Source organism: Rhinoraja longicauda, chromosome 30, assembly GCF_053455715.1.
Source record: "Rhinoraja longicauda isolate Sanriku21f chromosome 30, sRhiLon1.1, whole genome shotgun sequence".
NCBI lineage: Eukaryota > Metazoa > Chordata > Chondrichthyes > Rajiformes > Arhynchobatidae > Rhinoraja > Rhinoraja longicauda.
The window spans coordinates 10254086-10271116 of NC_135982.1; the positions used below are offsets into that span (position 1 = coordinate 10254086).

General features: G+C 47.9%; 1 protein-coding gene across 10 annotated transcripts in view; it reads left to right on the top strand.

The window, feature by feature from the left end:
* Window positions 1-17031, top strand: part of agrn (agrin) — a 519366-nt gene that overhangs the window by 346890 nt on the left and 155445 nt on the right. The window lies entirely within an intron of this gene.

Sequence of the window (17031 nt, forward strand, 5' to 3'; positions counted from 1 at the left end):
ATTGTCTTCTACCACTGGGAGATCATTGGCCTAGAAACCAAATTTAATTCTTCTGATTCATATTTGGTGCAACTAAACAAAACGCAACTCTTAATTCGTTGCTGTTTGTTGCTCCCCTTGGTGAGTTGCTGCAGTGTAGCCTGCATAGATGGTACGAACTCCTGCTACTGTGCTTTGGTAGTGGAGTACACTAATGGTTGTGGATGGGGTGCTTATCGAGCGGGCTGCTCTGCCCTGTTGTGGTGTTGAGCTTCCCGAGTGTTGTTGAAGCTCCACTGATTCTAGACAAGTGCAGAGTGTTCCATCATACATCTGTCTTGAGCCTTGTCGATGTGTGTATGCATTCAAGAGAGAGCTAGATAGAGCTCTTAAGGATAGCGGAGTCAGGGGGTATGGGGAGAAGGCAGGAACGGGGTACTGATTGAGAATGATCAGCCATGAGCAAATTGAATGGCGGTGCTGGCTCGAAAGGCCTCCTCCTGCACCTATTGTCTATTGTGTAGGTAGGAACTGCTAATAATAATAATAATAATAATAATAATAATAATAATAATAATATATTCCCTTATGTCCCACACCGGGGAAATTTGCAGTGTTACAGCAGCAAAGTGGATAGCAAGAGACATTCATTATAAATAAAAATAAAGATAAGGATAATTGTCATCATTTACTGTGTTTTCCTTTACTGTTACTGTTGACTGGTCTGTTGACTGGTCTGCTGGGAGTAGCGCTGGTTGTGCAGCCTCACAGCAGCGGGAAGGAAGGACTTCCGATATCTCTCCTGGTGCTTTAAACCGAAGATAGACCCAAAAAAACTGGAGTAACTCAGCGGGACAGGCAGCATCTCTGGAGAGAAAGACGGTCTAAAGAAGGGCCTCGACCCAAAACGTCACCCACTCCTTCCCTCCAGAGATGCTGCCTGTCCCGCTGAGTTACTCCAGCTCTTTGTGAGTATCTTGAGCCTTGCTGGCTTTGGGGAGTTAGGACTTAACTCACCACAGGATTCCCAGCCTCTGACGTGCTCTCGTAGCTGCGTAGTGTGTATGACTACGCCAGTCCCTGGGATGGTTTACCCACCCCACAACCTCGACCACTGCAATGTAATTATATTATTGGATTGGAATCTAGAAGCTCGAACAAGATATGAATTGTAATTCCGCCACGGTAACAACGGAATATAAATTAAGTAATTAATTAACACTAGAATCTAAAGCTAGACTCAATCAATAAAGGTGCCAAAGAAATAATTAGCTGGTAAGATACAGCCTTTAAGGTTGTAATCGTCTGTCCTCTCCCTTATGGATCTGTGTCAGACGTTAGTTAATCTGTGGAACTCATTGCCACTGAGGGCTGTGGAGGCCAAGTCAGTAGATATTTTATAGGCAGTGATAGACAGGTTCTTGATTAGAACGGGTGTCAAGGGTTATGGAAAGGAGGCAGGGAAATGGGATCAGGAGGCAGTGATCAGCCGTGATTGAATGGTATAGTGGACCCGATGGGCCGAATGGCCTAATTCTATCCCTATTACTTGTGGGTGTCAGCATTTATTGGCTTTCCCTTGGTGGGAAGCCACCATCTTGAACCACTCCAACGGGCCAGAGCCGAAGGAACTGATTGGGCAGGCGAGGACTTTATAACTTGGAGTGCAGGAGAATGAGGGGTGATCTTACAGAGGCACATAAATGAATCGAGCGGGGAGTAGATAGCGTGAATGCACAGAGGCTTTTTTCCAAGGGTAGAGGAATCAAGAACCAAAGGACAATTGGTTTTAAGGTGAGGAGCAACTTTTTCACTCGGTGGATGGTTATGTATGTAAAACAAACTGCCTGGCTTTGTAGTTGAGGCAAGCACTAGAATTTAAAATTTAACTTTTTTCCCCAACAATAAATTTTACGTTGAATAATTATATATTTCAGAATAAATAAAAATATATGTATAAAAGAAAAACAGTGCAAAAACACCATACATTCTCAACGTCTAGATATTCGCTGATGTCATACTCAATAGTGTCCAAACCTATCTTTAAACAAAACACTCATGTGGCTCCCTGGGGTAATATCCCAGCAGACTCTGTCCCTCAATGTTCCAGCAGTGGAAGCACCCTGGACTGTGGTCCTCCCTCACGATATGTTGACGTTGGCTGCACTGAGCTCAGCACGTCCTCCTGCAGTCTGGAGATGGGCCAGTCGGCAACATTCCCTGACGAACACCTCGCTCCGCTGGGAGACCAACACGTTTCGGGCCGATCAAAGAGCAAGTTGATGGTTTTCCAACAGCACTAGAAATGTATCCTTGGGAACAGTCCATAAATCAGAGAGCCCTGTGTTACAGAGCTGGTCAGGAGGCGCCGTGCCAAGTACCCTGGCATCATTCTCCAGACACTCTTGGCAAATGGACCTCTGCGAAGAGGTGGGCGACCTCCGCTCTCCCTAGCAACCTTCCCTAGGGCAGCGTGCATTGGTGGGAAGGCTCTGACGTGCATTGGTGGGAAGGCTCCGATGCTGCGGGAGACATCTGACTGGGTTCAGCCCCTCTCAAAGCCAGCCATTTAAAAAACAAGTGGACAAATACGTAGATATGAAACGTGTAGATGGATGTGGGCCAAATGGGACGGGCTGAGATGGGGCACCTTGGTCAACATAGATAAGTTGGAGCCTGTTTCCTTCTGCGTGTCTCTATGGCCGTACGAGGTCGTCTGGTGTGAGCAGCGTCCGGTGAAGCTGTTGGGGGAGGGAGCTCCAAGATTTAGACCCGGTGCTGTGGAAGGATTGGGGACATATTTTGGAAGACAAGATAGGAGATGGAGCCTGAAATTTGTGGTGTGATCCCCTCCCCCCCCCCCCCCCCCCCCCCGTGAATTCTGCCTTTGGCTCTCTTGGTAGTAGGGATGGTGAGGTCCCGTCGGGAAAGTCTTGTGGGGCCGTGAACACACAGTTGCTGGGGAGAGCCAGGGCAACGGACTGAGCAACGCACAACGTCTCGGGGACGAGGGAGTGAGACGGAGCATCGTCTTCGAGGAGCGGGGTCAGATGCGGTCGCTGCGCACAGAATGATGATTCATACGGTGTCACGCAACCCATTTACACTCTGGTTGGCTGGGGAGCTGTACAATGCGCAGGGCTTCCTATAATGGTGTTTCTAAAGTCCCAGTCTGCCTGCAGAGAGTTGCTAATGCTGAATCCGTCTCCTCGGCGGAAGTTAATGAGGTTGTTGGCTAGTTTCTCGTTCACAGCTGCTGTTCTCGGTGTGCTGCATCTGAAATTCAAATCCTGCCGTTACTGTGTAAATTAGACTGACCTTCCTCCCGCACTGCTTTCGATAACACAACGGAGGCTCAGTATTAATCTGGATCTTCACTGAAAGGGGTGTCACCGCCGAAATCACTGGCAGAATTGTAATGCATTATAAAGTGATTTTCAAACAGATGAAATGGATAGTTAAGAGGCAGACAGCATCAAATCTCGCCTCAAATGAATCTGTTAACATTTTGAGCCCCATTTTAAAGGGGGCGATTGCTATTGGAGAATTGCTCAAGCACAATTCTCAAAGTTTAAGCTGCACTAAAGCTGTTGTGATACAGCTGACAGCTAATCAATGGATTAAACAAGAGCCGTATCTGGCCGAGTTTGTTGGAATAGGCTGAGAAAAGTTACGCACATCTGGGAGAAACACGAAGAGGGGAACAAGAAGCTGGAGTAACTCGATTTATCCACAAAATGCTGGAGTAACTCAGCAGGTCGGGCAGCATCTCTGGAGAGAGGGAATGGGTGACATCTCGGGTCGTGACTCTTCTTCAGTCTGAAGAAGGGTCTCGACCCGAAAGGTCACCCATTCCTTCTTTCCCGAGATGCTGCCTGACCTGCTGAGTTACTCCAGCATTTTGTGAATAAACCGATTTGTACCAGCATCTGCAGTTATTTTCTTATACTATATAAGCTGGAGTAACTCAGCAGGTCGGGCAGCATCTCGGGAGAGAGGGAATGGGTGACGTTTCGGGTCGTGACTCTTCTTCAGACTGAGAGTCAGGGGAAAGGGAAGCGAGAGATGTAGACGGTGACGTAGGGAGATGTAGAACAAATGAATGAAAGATAAAAAGTGACAATGATAAAGGAAAGGGGCCATTGTTCACACGATCTGCTCTTCAAATGGATTTTAATTGGGGGACACAAGGAACTGCAGATGTTGGAATCTTGAGTAAAACACCAAGTACTGGAGTAACTAGAGTGCTAGAGTCTGAAGAAGGGCCTCGGCCCGAAACGTCACCTATTCCTTTTCTCCAGAGATAGACAATAGACAATAGGTGCAGGAGGAGGCCATTCGGCCCTTCGAGCCAGCACCGCCATTCAATGTGATCATGGCTGATCATTCTCAATCAGTACCTCGTTCCTGCCTTCTCCCCTGACTCCGCTATCCTTAAGAGCTCTATCCAGCTCTCTCTTGAATGCATTCAGAGAATTGGCCTCCACTGCCTTCTGAGGCAGAGAATTCCACAGATTCACAACTCTCCGACTGAAAAGGTTTTTCCTCATCCATTCCCTCCTCAGATGCTGCCTGACCCGCTGAGTTACTCCAGCATTTTGTGCTTATCTGCTGGAGTAGCCCAGCAGGTCATCCAGCATCTGAGGAGGGAATCGATAGGTGACCATTTCGGGCCGACAGCCTTCTTCAGACCCGAAACGTCACCTAACCATTCCCTCCAGACATGCTGCTTGACCCACTGAGTTACAAACCGGCACTTTATATTTTAATTGCGACTGTCATTGCCCGGAGAAAGGATAAGCATCCATTAATTCTCATCCAAGTTTTCAAATCCTCATTGGCCTGCTCCTTGTCCCTGTGATCTCCTAAATTGTTCAGCAACCTCTCCACTCTTTCAATACGAGTGTTTTTTCACGGCTATCCCAGCTCCTATTTCTTATATTTATTCCCAACCCTGGTTTTAAATGTTAAATGCTTCACTGCTGGAGGTCATCTTTCAGCTAGCTGCCTTGTCCATGGTCTCTTCCTCCCCGCTCCTCCTTCTCGCCTTAATCTTTCACCAGACATTTGGCTGCCTGCCCAGATATTTCCTCCTCTGTCTCAGTATCAAGTTTTCTTGCCAAATACTCCTGTCTCACACTCTCAGACATTTAATTACACAACGGTATCTGTTCGCTTTAATGTTGATTGTTGGTGCACAGGGGCTCAGTGAGTTAGTGTAGATTGAGGTGGGAACAATGGAACAATGAAAAGACCATTAGACATAGTGCCGATCTTGGCCATTTGTCCACCAGTCTGCTCCCCCATTAAATCATGCCTGATCTATCTTTCCCTCTCAACCCCACTCTCCTGCCTTCTCCCTCTGATCTTTGACACCCTTGCTCATCGACAACCTACCAATCTCCGCTTTGCTGGTCTTCTTTTCCCCTTCTCAAATAAAAGGTTCCAATGTGTACTAGAGGTTCTCAGACAAGAGTGTTTAATTGCCAACGGAACAATTAAATTCTTACTTGCAGCAGTCTTAATTGACCTGTAAACACAGTGCACATAGATAACATATCACAAATAATAATCCAATCCAATGAATTAATTTTATTTCAATAAATGTTTTATTTTGGTGAAGTGACCAGAGGTGTGCGTTTTTTCACATGGGTCAGGCTGGGGCGCATTGCCAGAGAGACCAGAATGTTTTCTTTTTGTCATCTCTTCCGAATTCTTCTTCTTCTTAAGCCCTTGGCTCCTCTATGGAGCATAGGCCATTGACAAATGTCCTCCACCTCACTCGGTGTTATCCACTCCTTGTGCTTTTGGATGCTTCTCCCTAGGGCCTCCTCACAGGTTGAGCTCCAAGCAGCTTTTTGGTGTTCCCACTCCCCATTTATTGTCCATCCTTCCTTCCTCCTCAGCTGTAGCTCTGTATTTTCCCTTGAAAGGATATCCTTGAACTTCTTCACCACTTGGGCACCGCTGAGGTATTCAGTGTTGTGTTTCGCTCTTTGGCTTTTGGCCCGGTGGTGTCTCCTCAGCCTTAGCTTGAATTTCCCTACCAGGAGGTGGTGGTCCTGAAGCTGCATCTGCCTCTCTTCTTGTTCTGACATCTTCCATGGACCTTCTGAACTTTTTACAGATACAAATATGGTCAATTGGATTTTCTGTGACATGATCTGGTGACACCCAAGTTGTTTTGGGGATTGTTTTGAACCCACTCCCAGACATTGGTGGGTAGTAAATGCTGGCAATACCAGCGGCTGGCATTCTCATCCCATAAACACCAGGCACGGGCGAGTTGGGCCATAGGGCCTGTTTCTGGCACTGTGAGACAGCAGCTCTACCAGCTCTACCAGCTTCACCAGCTGGCAGAGATCAGGGGAGAAAGCCAGAAAGGTTGAGGATAATTATAGAATAGAACTGGTGATGGGTGTGGAAGGTTGTTGGATGTAAAGCACCTTTGGATGTCTTCTTAGACTGGGAGAGTCACAGTGGGGGATGGGCTGGTAGAGCTGTTGCCTCAAAGCGCCAGAGACCAGAGCTCGATCCTCACCTCTGATGCTGTCTGCGTGGGTTTGCACGTTCTCCTTGTGATGGCATGGGTTTCCTTCGGGCGTTCCCGTTTCCTCTCACTGAAACAGCACAGTGATGAGTGATGCGATTGCGTTTGGAGAAAATGTACAAGTGAGAGGTTTCATTAAGTTCAGTTTATTATGGTCACCTGCACCGAGAAACAGCGTTGAGTTTGTGTTGCTATTCAAAGAGTGTATGTAATTACAATACATGATTCGTCTGCTTTGATCTGTCATTTTCACACCTTACATGCACTTTGTACCCTTCCGTATCTCCAGTTTCCTTCTCCCTTGACTCAGTCTGAAGAAGGATCTCAACCCGAAACGTCACCCATTCCTTCTCTCCAGAGATGCTGCCTGTCCCGCTGAGTTACTCTAGCATTTTGTGTCTATTTTTGGTGTAAACCATCATTTGCAGTTCCTTCCTACATATGATTACAATCAAGCTGTCCAGAGTGTACAGATAAAGGACAAAGGGCACAACATTTAATGTCCGACTATAGATAGTTCAAGCTCTCCAACGAGGTAGATGGGAGGTAGACACAAAATGCTGGAGTAACTCAGCGGGTCAGGCAGCATCTCTGGAGAGAAGGAATGGGTGACGTTTTGGGTCAAGACCCTTCTTCAGACTGATGTCAGGGGAGGGGGTAGGACAAAGAAAGGATGTAGTCGGAGACAGTAAGATTAGTGGGAGAACTGGGAACGGGGAGAGGATAGAGAGGGAAAGCAAGGGCTATCTGAAGTTAGAGAAGTCATTGTTCATACTGCTAATATGTAAACTACCCAAGCGAAATATGAGGTGCTGTTCCTCCAATTTGCGCTGGGCCTCAGTCTGACAATGGAGGAGGCCCAGGACAGAAAGTTCAGATGGGGAGTGGGAGGGGGAGTTGAAGTGCTGACCAGGTAGGTCAAGACGGACTGAGCGGAGGTGTTCAGCGAAACGATCGCCGAGCCTGCGCTTGGTCTCGCCGATGTAGAGAAGCTGACACCTGGAACAGCAGATACAGTAGATGAGGTTTGAGGAGGTGTTTGTGATGGGAGGTCAGGACCCTTTTGGGGAAGGCTTTTGCTTTGAGCTATGTGATAGATTTTATTAGCATTTGGATGTAGACAGTGGATGTAGAGCTGCTGCCTTACAGCACCAGAGACCCGGGTTCGATCCTGACTACGGGTGCTGTCAGTACGGAGTTTGTACGTTTCCCCCCCACGACCGCATGGGGGTTTCTCCGAAATCTTCGGTTTCCTCCCACACTCCAAAGACGTACAGGTTTGTAGGTTAACTGGCTTGGCATAAAATGTAAATCGTCCGTAGTGTGAGTAAGATAGTGTTAGAGTGCGGGGATCGCTGGTCGGCGCGGACTCGTTGAGCCGAAGGGCCCTGTTTCCAAGGCCGTATCTCTAAACTAAACTGAATTTGTTGACGATCCGACCATCCTGGCATTTCATGGGCATGAGTGAAAAACAGCTTTCAGCAGTCGTGGGGTAAGCTTGATAATTACTGGTTGAGGTACTCAGCGTATCTACCAACTGCAGCAATATCATCTCCTTAATTAAACCTGACTCCCTCTCGGTGCCACGGAATAGGTTTACTGTCAGATAACAATGCAATGTTAGGTTTTGCGTCAGCAGCAAGCCAGCACTGACTGGATGAGAGCCAGCCACAGCGGCAATTAAATTGGACATTTGCTACAGGGTGATATTTCTTCAGAATATTCACTTAAATTGCTCGAGTTGCCGCAAATTATATTTAATTATACACCCAGAGATTTTGTTATTTTAATGGGGACTTGCACTTGTTTATTTTTTTTTAAATGTTCATCTGTTTGCAGTGAAGGCACATTCTGCCTGAGGAACATTCGAATGTCATTGTATCTTAGCCACTAATCTGAGCAGTCTTTAACAGAGTCATAGAGTGATACAGTGTGGAAACAGGCCCAGCTTGCCCACACTGGCCAACGTGTCCCAGCTACACTAGTCCCACCTGGTCCAAATCCCTCCAAACCTGTCCTATCCATGTACCTGTCTTAACTGTTTCTTAAATGTTAGGATAGTCCCTGCCTCAATTCCCTCCCCTGCCAGCTTCTTCCTTACACTCACCACCCTTTGTGTGAAAAAAATACCCCTCAGATTCCTATTAAATCTTTTCCCCTTCACGTTAAACGTATGTCCTCTGGTCCTCGAAGGTACCACAAAATGCTGGAGTAACTCAGCGGGTCAGGCAGCATCTCTGGAGCGAAGGAATGGGTGACGTTTCGGGTCGAGACCCTTCGTCAGACTGATGTCAGGAGAGGGGGCAGGACAATGGTAGGATGTAGTCGGAGACAAGAAGACCAGCAGGAGAACGGACTTCTCTAACTTCACATAGTCCCTGCTTTCCCTCTCTGGTCCGCGATTCACCTACTCTGGACAAGAGACTCTGTGCATCAATGTGCGTGATTTTTGTTTTCTCCCTCAATTTCAAATTGCTTCTGTAATTTTTTAACATATCAGCTGTCCTGACCTGAAACGTCGTCTGTCCAGTCCCCTCCACTGACCCGACACATCCCCAGTCCTGCCTCACACCTCCGACGACCCGGGTTCCTTCCCGATCTCAGGTGCTGTCTGTGTGGAGTTTGCCGGTATCCATGTGGGTTTCCTCGAAGTGCCCTGGTCTCCTCCGATATCACAAAAGAAAAGTATGCGTTAGTATGTTGATTATAACTGGAGTGTTGGCAGAATCTTGATGGGACTGTGGAGAGAATATAATGGCTTGGCTAGGATGGGTGTCAATGGGTGTTTGATAGTTGTTGGGAATTTGCTGGGCTGAAGGGCCGGTTTCTGTCGCACATCTCTCCATGATTCAATGATTCCATGTCCACTAAATATTGTATATGAGAGAGGGTCTACTCATTTGATTAGGTGTGCTCATCATTTTCTTTTATTCAGTAAGAGCCCAAAGAGTCCATGCTGACCGGCGATCCCTGCACACAAGGACTATCCTACACATTAGGGACAATTTACAATTTTACCAAGCCAAATAGACTACAGACCTGCAAGGGCAACATATGGTAGAGAGGGGCCGTGGGTTCCTAGAATGAGATCCTATCTGAATGTTCTTCGAGTGAGCTTGAGTTTAATTTAGTTTATTGTCACGTGTACCGGGTGCAGTGAAAGGCTTTTGTTGCGTGCTAACCAGTCAGCGGAAAGACAATACACGATTACAGTCCAACCATCCACAGTGCACAAATACATGATAAAGGGAATAACGTGAATGGTGTTTAGTGCATGATAAAGTCCAGTAAAGTCCGGACATAGATAGTTCGAGGGTCTCCAATAAGGTAGATAGAAGCTCAGGAGTCTCTCGAGTTGTTGGTAGGATAATCCAGTTGCCTGATAACTGCTGGGAAGAATCTGTCCCTCCCTCGTTGTCCTGGTTGTGGTGACCTTCCGTCTTATGTGAAGTCCTCGTGGTGAAAGTGGGCCCAGGGTGGGGTTGGGGAGGGAGGTCTGGAGTTCAGACCCAACACCAATGAAGACACTGACTTGACTCCAGATTGAAACGAAAATGAAAGGGAACCTAATTGTGGCATGGCTTGCAAAGTGCCGTGAGTCAGTATGCATGGTGGTGCAGCAGTGACTGGGAATGTACGTGAGCTGTGTTTTCCAGTCGATGCCCCTATTCCACCTTTTAACTTGCCCCAACCTGATCATCTCCCACCCCATGCTTGGTTTTTGCCGGTATCCATGTGGGCTTCCTCGAAGTGCTCTGGTCTCCTCCGATATCATAAAAGAAAAGTTTGTGTTAGTAAGTTGATTATAACTGGAGTGTTGGCAGAATCTTGATGGGACTGTGGAGAGAATATAATGGCTTGGCTAGGATTGGTGTCAATGGGTGTTTGATAGTTGTTGGGAATTTGCTGGGCTGAAGGGCCGGTTTCTGTAGCACATCTCTCCATGATTCAATGATTCCATGTCCACTAAATGTGCCGTGAGTCTGTATGCATGGTGGTGCAGCAGTCACTGGGAATGTTGGTGAGCTGTGTTTTCCAGTCGATGCCCCTTTTCCACCTTTTAACTTGCCCCAACATGATCATCTCCCACCCCATGCTTTTTGAGGGGGAAGGGGTTGATGTTTTGATTTATTGATTGAGATTTGCAGCCTTGAAACAGACTCTTCGGGTCCATCCACGCCACCCATCAATTACCCGTTCACACTTGTTCCATGCTATCCACTTTCTCAGCCCCTCCCTACACACGAGGGGCAACTTACAAGGGCCGTTTAACCGTCAAACCCGCACGCCTTCGAGTAGTGGGAGGGAAACCGCAGCACCCCCACGCGGTCTCAGGGAGATCGTGCAAACTCCACACAGACAGCACCTGAGGGCAGGATCGAACCCGGGTCCCTGGTGCTGTGAGGCAGCGGCTCGACCAGCAGCGCCACTGTGCCGCCCAACGTTGGTGCTTTTGCCTCTGTTGATCCACCCATCCCCCCCCCCCCCCCCCCACTTCAGAATCATTATAAAGCGATCCTCTCTGACTACCAAAGGATCAACATTGCAATAACTTTGTAACTGTGATGCAAAACAATGAGGTTTCCTTCACATTTTGAAAGTCAGTTAGAAATTTAGTAAGTTAGTTAGTTTAGTTATTGTCGTGTGTCAAAGATACAGTGAAATAAATGCCTGTTCTGCGTGCTATCCGGTCAGATCTGTACAATAAAACCTCTTCAAGATCATTACATAGAGAGTCACCATGTTCCCACTTCCATCTTGCAGCTTCCAAGTCTCTGAACAGTCTGATCTTGGCCTCAGGAGATGTGCAGTGTCTTGTTTCCACTCTCTGAGACCCGGTGTGTGTCCTGGCGGCACTGGGTCGGTGATGTTGGGGAGGGTCTGCGCTCCATCTGCCCGCTCGCCCGGCTGCTGCAGGGCCGCCTCCAACGACACCGCCGCCCGCGGCCACCGCAAACGCACACGTCCGTCCCCTCCAGCGGCCGCCCCCTCCGCGATCCCCATCTCCCGCTGCCACAAACGTGACTCGCTGTGAGGATAGGACCTCCCTCCGACACAGTGACCCCACTCCTCACACGCCACGCGACGCCTTCTTGAAACGGCGCGGCGTCCATGGAGACGGCAAAGTGATCAACGACAGTTATCATCTTTGTCAAAACCATCATTAATCAGGGTCCCCCGGGGACTGAGGAGGGACTTTGCCTGGTGGAGGAGAGTAGATTGACTCTGCCTCAGGGAATAGGGGGGGATAGATTCACACACAGGGCTGCCTGGATGATGAGAGAGGATTTAAACCAGACTGGGCAGGCTGCAGAAGCTTTATTGTTTGATGAATGGTGCTCAGATTGAAGATTTATTTTTGCACCTCACCCCTGGAGTTAAGATTTGTTGATTTTCTTTTTCTTTAATTGTTGTGCCCTTGGTGGGGTGGGGGGGGGGTGAAGGCAGGGCTGGGAGATGAAACATGATGCTGTGCTTGGGGCTCGGAGCTGGCATCAATCATTCCCAGGCCAGGTATCGATGCAGAGCGAAGTTCACCACTCTCTCTCATTTCCACTGCGCAGCACTACTTTCGACACTCCTCCCGAGGCCACTCTGAGAGTCTTGGAGGTGTGAATTAGTAGCAGGAGAAGGCCACTCGACCCATCAAGCCTCTTAATAGACTTGGCACAGTTGCGCAGTGGTAGAGTTGCCTCACAACGCCAGAGACCCAGGTTTGATCCTGACCGAAGAAGGGTCTCGACCCGAAACGTCACCCATTCCTTCTCTCCTGAGATGCTGCCTGACCCGCTGAGTTACTCCAGCATCTTGTGTCTGTCTGACTACGGGTGCTGTATGCACGTGGAGTTTGTACGTTCTCCCCGTGACCGTGTGGGTTTTCTCCGGGTGCTCCGGTTTCCCCCCACGCTCCAAAGACATGCAGGATTGTTGGTTAATTGGCCTCTGTAAAAATTGAAAATTGTCCCTCGTGTGTAGGATAGTGTTGGTGCATGGGGTGATAGCTGGTCAGCTCGAAGTCTAAATAAGCTCACGGTTAAACATGCTGTTGGACAGTGCATTGAACACTCTATCACAAGGTTCGAATAGGTGAGAGTCCATCCCAGATTACAACGGAACCACATGCTAGAACATCTGCAGACAATAACAAGTTTTAAGACAATCAGACAAATCTTATAGAAACTTACAAAATTCTTAAGGGGTTGGACAGGCTAGATGCAGGAAGATTGTTCCCGATGTTGGGGAAGTCCAGAACAAGGGGTCACAGTTTAAGGATAAGGGGGAAGTCTTTTAGGAGTCTTTTTTCACACAGAGAGTGGTGAATCTGTGGAATTCTCTGCCACAGAAGGTAGTTGAGGCCAGTTCATTGGCTATATTTAAGAGGGAGTTAGATGTGGCCCTTGTGGCTAAAGGGATCAGGGGGTATGGAGAGAAGGCAGGTACAGGATACTGAGTTGGATGATCAGCCATGATCATATTGAATGGCGGTGCAGGCTCGAAGGGCCGAATGGCCTACTCCTGCACCTATTTTCTATGTTTCTAAATATATAGATTGGTAAAGTTTAGAGGGCAATGGGCCAAATGCAGGTAAATGGGACTAGCCCAGTATGCCAACTTGGACGGCATGAACAAGGTGCCGAAGGGCCTGTTTCCGTGCTGTATAGCTCTGTGACTCTAACGTGTGCAACACAGAAGGAGTCTATTCAGCCCATTGTGTCCCTGGCAGTGGAAAAAGGGCTACCCTAAGGCCACCTTCACGGACTGGGTCTGTTTCCCTGCAAGTGCTGATTCTACAAGTGCAAGTACACAACTGAGACCAGCATTTACTGCCTGTGGCCTGTCAGTGGCGGTGAACGGCAAACTTAACCCTCTGTGGGGGACGAGGATGAGAGGAGATTTGAAACGGCTCCACAAGATCAGGGCAGGTTGAGGAGGTGTGAGTAAAGGGAAAATGTTTTCGTCAGTCAATGGATGGGAGGAAAAGGGCACACATTCTAATACTGGTGGGCAATGTGGGGGAGATCTGTTTTCCATTGAGCGGAACTCATTGCCTGTGGGGCCGATTGAAATAAGTCAACTGGGTACTTCAGACGGGGCAAGAATTTGAAAGATTAATTTACAGGGTTTTGGAGTGAGAGCAATGGGCGGTCGCTAAGAGGATTGAGGGGCTGAAGGGAGTGCCCTATTAGGAGCAATAATAGACATGGTAAACGAGAAGGCTACCAACTGTCCCACAGTTATTAGAGTCATAGAGTCACACAAACCTGTGGTGCAAATTGTTCATGCTGACCATGATGCTCCATCTAAGCTGGTCCTAATTGCCCATTCGTGACCAATATCACCCCTAACATTTCCTACCCATGTACATGTCCAGATGTCTTTTCAATGCTGTTATGGACCGTGCCTTAACTACCTCCCCAGGCAGCTTGTTCCATACACCCACCACCCTCTGTGAAAACAAAGTTGCACCTCAGGTTCCTATGAAACACTCGCACTGCACCCGACGTTAAGACCTTCAAGACCAAGTTGGAAACAATCGATATTGAGACGTTGGCCTTTAAGGCCCACTTTAGTATTTAATTGCGACTTGGCACATCATCCTCCTAACGTATGTGACAACCAGTGATGGTGATTATACGTCAACACACAGATTAAAAGAAAATCTTTCCCCCCTCTCACCTTAAACCTATGTCCTCTTGTTCTTGTTTCCCCAATCCCTGGGGAAAAAAACTCCATCCATTCAGGGTCGGCACGGTGGCGCAGCGGCAGAGCTGCTGACTGATAGTGCCAGAGACTGGGGTTGGATCCTGACTAAGGGCGCCGTCTGTATGGAGTTTGTACGTTCTCCCTGTGACCCCGTTGGTTTTCTCCAGGTGTTCCGGTCTCCTCCCACATTCCAAACAAGTTTGTATGTTAAAATCGAAGGTAGACACAAAATGCTGGAGTAACTCAGCGGGACAGGCAGCATCTCTGGAGAGAAGGCACTGGTGACGTTTCGGGTCGAGACCCTTCTTCAGACCCGAAACGTCACCCATTCCTTCTCTCCAGAGATGCTGCCTGCCCCGCTGAGTTACTCCAGCATTTTATGCCTACCTTCGATTTAAACCACAAAGCTTGTAGGTTAATTGGCTTTCGTAGCCCCTAATGTGTAGGATGTAAAACTGGAATAACATAGAATTAGTGCAAGGGTGATCATAGGTCAACGAAGACTCGGTGGGCTGAAGGGCCTGTTTCCACACTGTATCTCTAAAGTAAATTCACCTTATGTGTTCCACTGATGATTTTACACACCTCTATAAGATCACCTTTCAGCCTCGTGCATTCCAAGGTATATGGAACTTTCCGGGAGCTATGTATGTACATGTATTCCTCGATCTCTTTGTTCTATAGCACTCCCCAGGGCCCCATGGTTCACATTCTAGGGTCTAAGGTGCTGCAAGGAAGGGAGTTGCAGGATTTTGACCCGGCAACACTGCAGGAACTTGGATCCACATCCTAGTCTAAGTGTTTGATTAAATTCACGCCTTGGATGAAAGTCCAGAGCAGTTCCTTGATTTGGCCCCAGTCTGCCTGAAACTCCCAGCCAGCCACCTGCGATCTTTGTGTAGCAAAGAACTGCAGATGCTGGTTTAAACCAAAGAAAGGCACAAAAAGCTGGAGTAACTCAGCAGGTCAGACAGCATTCTCTGGAAGAAAGGAATGGGTGACGTTTCAGGGCAAGACCCTTTAGGTCTCAATCTGAAATGTCCCCTATTCCTTCTCTCCAGAGATGCTGTCTGACCCGCTGAGTTGCTCCAGCTTTTTGTGCCTATCTACACCTGCAATCTTTATTCCGCGCTGTATTTATCTCAGCAAGATGTATTGGTAAGTCTTCTGTTAATCAGTCGTATTGCTTTTCGGCTGCAATGGAAAGATCACTTGAGACAGCACTGAGTAACGTTAAACCCTTCACTAATCGAAAGATTTACTCAATAATCCTTTGAGTATTTACATTTAGCAGGTGCTCAGGGGTGGTGTTGATTTTGTGAGCGTTTCAGAGCCTGGGTCGAGATGTTTTAATTTAGTTTACAGATGCAGTGCGGAAGCAGGCTCTTCGGCCCACCGAGTCCGCACCGACCAGCGTTCCTCGCACATTAGCACTGCCCTGCACACACTGGAGACAATTTTACATTTACACCAAGCCAGTCAACCTACAAACCTGTATGTCTTTGGAGTGTGGGAGGAAACCGAGGTACTCAGAGAGAAAACCCACGCAGGTCACGGGGAGAAGGTACAAACTCCGTACAGACAAGCGGCAGTAGTAAGGATCGAACCCGGGTCCCTGGCGCTGTTAGGCAGTAGCTCTATCGCTACGCCACTGTGCCACCCTGATTATTCCATGCGCAGGAATGTACATTGAACTGAAGGTGCTTGGGTTGGCCCCAGCCAGTGTTTTTTGACTGGTCGGGGTTCTTTAACCTAGAATGGACAAGATTGAAGAAAGATTCAATCAAGTTATGCGGCATTTTGTAATTCATGTATCTGTGATTCAATCCGCCCTTTCCTTTGATGAGGTAGCTGTGACCTTTAGTTGGGAGGTCCATCACCAGAAGGTGTGGGATGAGGTAGGTGACTAGGCTGAAGAGGCACAGAGGAGAAAGGTTTGTGTATTTAATAAGGAGGACGATAAGGTAATGGAACGGAGGAAGTCACAGCCTGAAAGAGCAGTGGAGACAAACACTACCACGTCAGGTAAACGGTACCTGGATGTGTATGTGAAGGTCCATTAGATCTAAAATAAATGGCATTTCATGTTGGGTCAACAGTTTCCATCTCTGTTGTGGTTTCTATAGCTCTGTGAGAAGGTGGCTGGCTGGGATCAGGACACGAAGTGCTGGAGTAACTCAGCAGATCAGGCAGCATCTCTGGAGAACATGGACAGGTGATGATTCTGGTCAGGACCCTTCTTCAGTCTGAAGAAAGGTCCCGACCCAAATCATCACCTATCCATGTTCAGGGGGTCAGGGGGTATGGGGAGAAGGCAGGAACGGGGTACTGATTGAGAATGATCAGCCATGATCACATTGAATGGTGGTGCTGGCTCGAAGGGCCGAATGGCCTACTCCTGCACCTATTGTCTATTGTTCTCCAGAGATGCTGCCTGAGTTACTCCAGCACTTTGCATCCTTTTGTGTAAAGCAGCATCTGCAGTTTCTTGTTTCGAACCCTTATGCTAAAGTGATAATAGAATAATATGGCCCTCCACTTCATAAGGAATCGAATTAGGCCATTCCACCCATCAAGTCTACTCCGCCATTCAATCATGGCTGATCTATCACTGCCCCTGAACCCCATTCTCCTGCCTTCACCCCATAACCTCTGACACCTGCACTAATCGAGAACCTATGCCTTAAAAATATCCAGTGTCTTGGCTTCCACAGCCTTCTGTGGCAAATTATTCCACAGATTCGCCACCCTCTGACTGAAGAAATTTCTCTTCATCTCCTTCCTAAAAGAACGCCCTT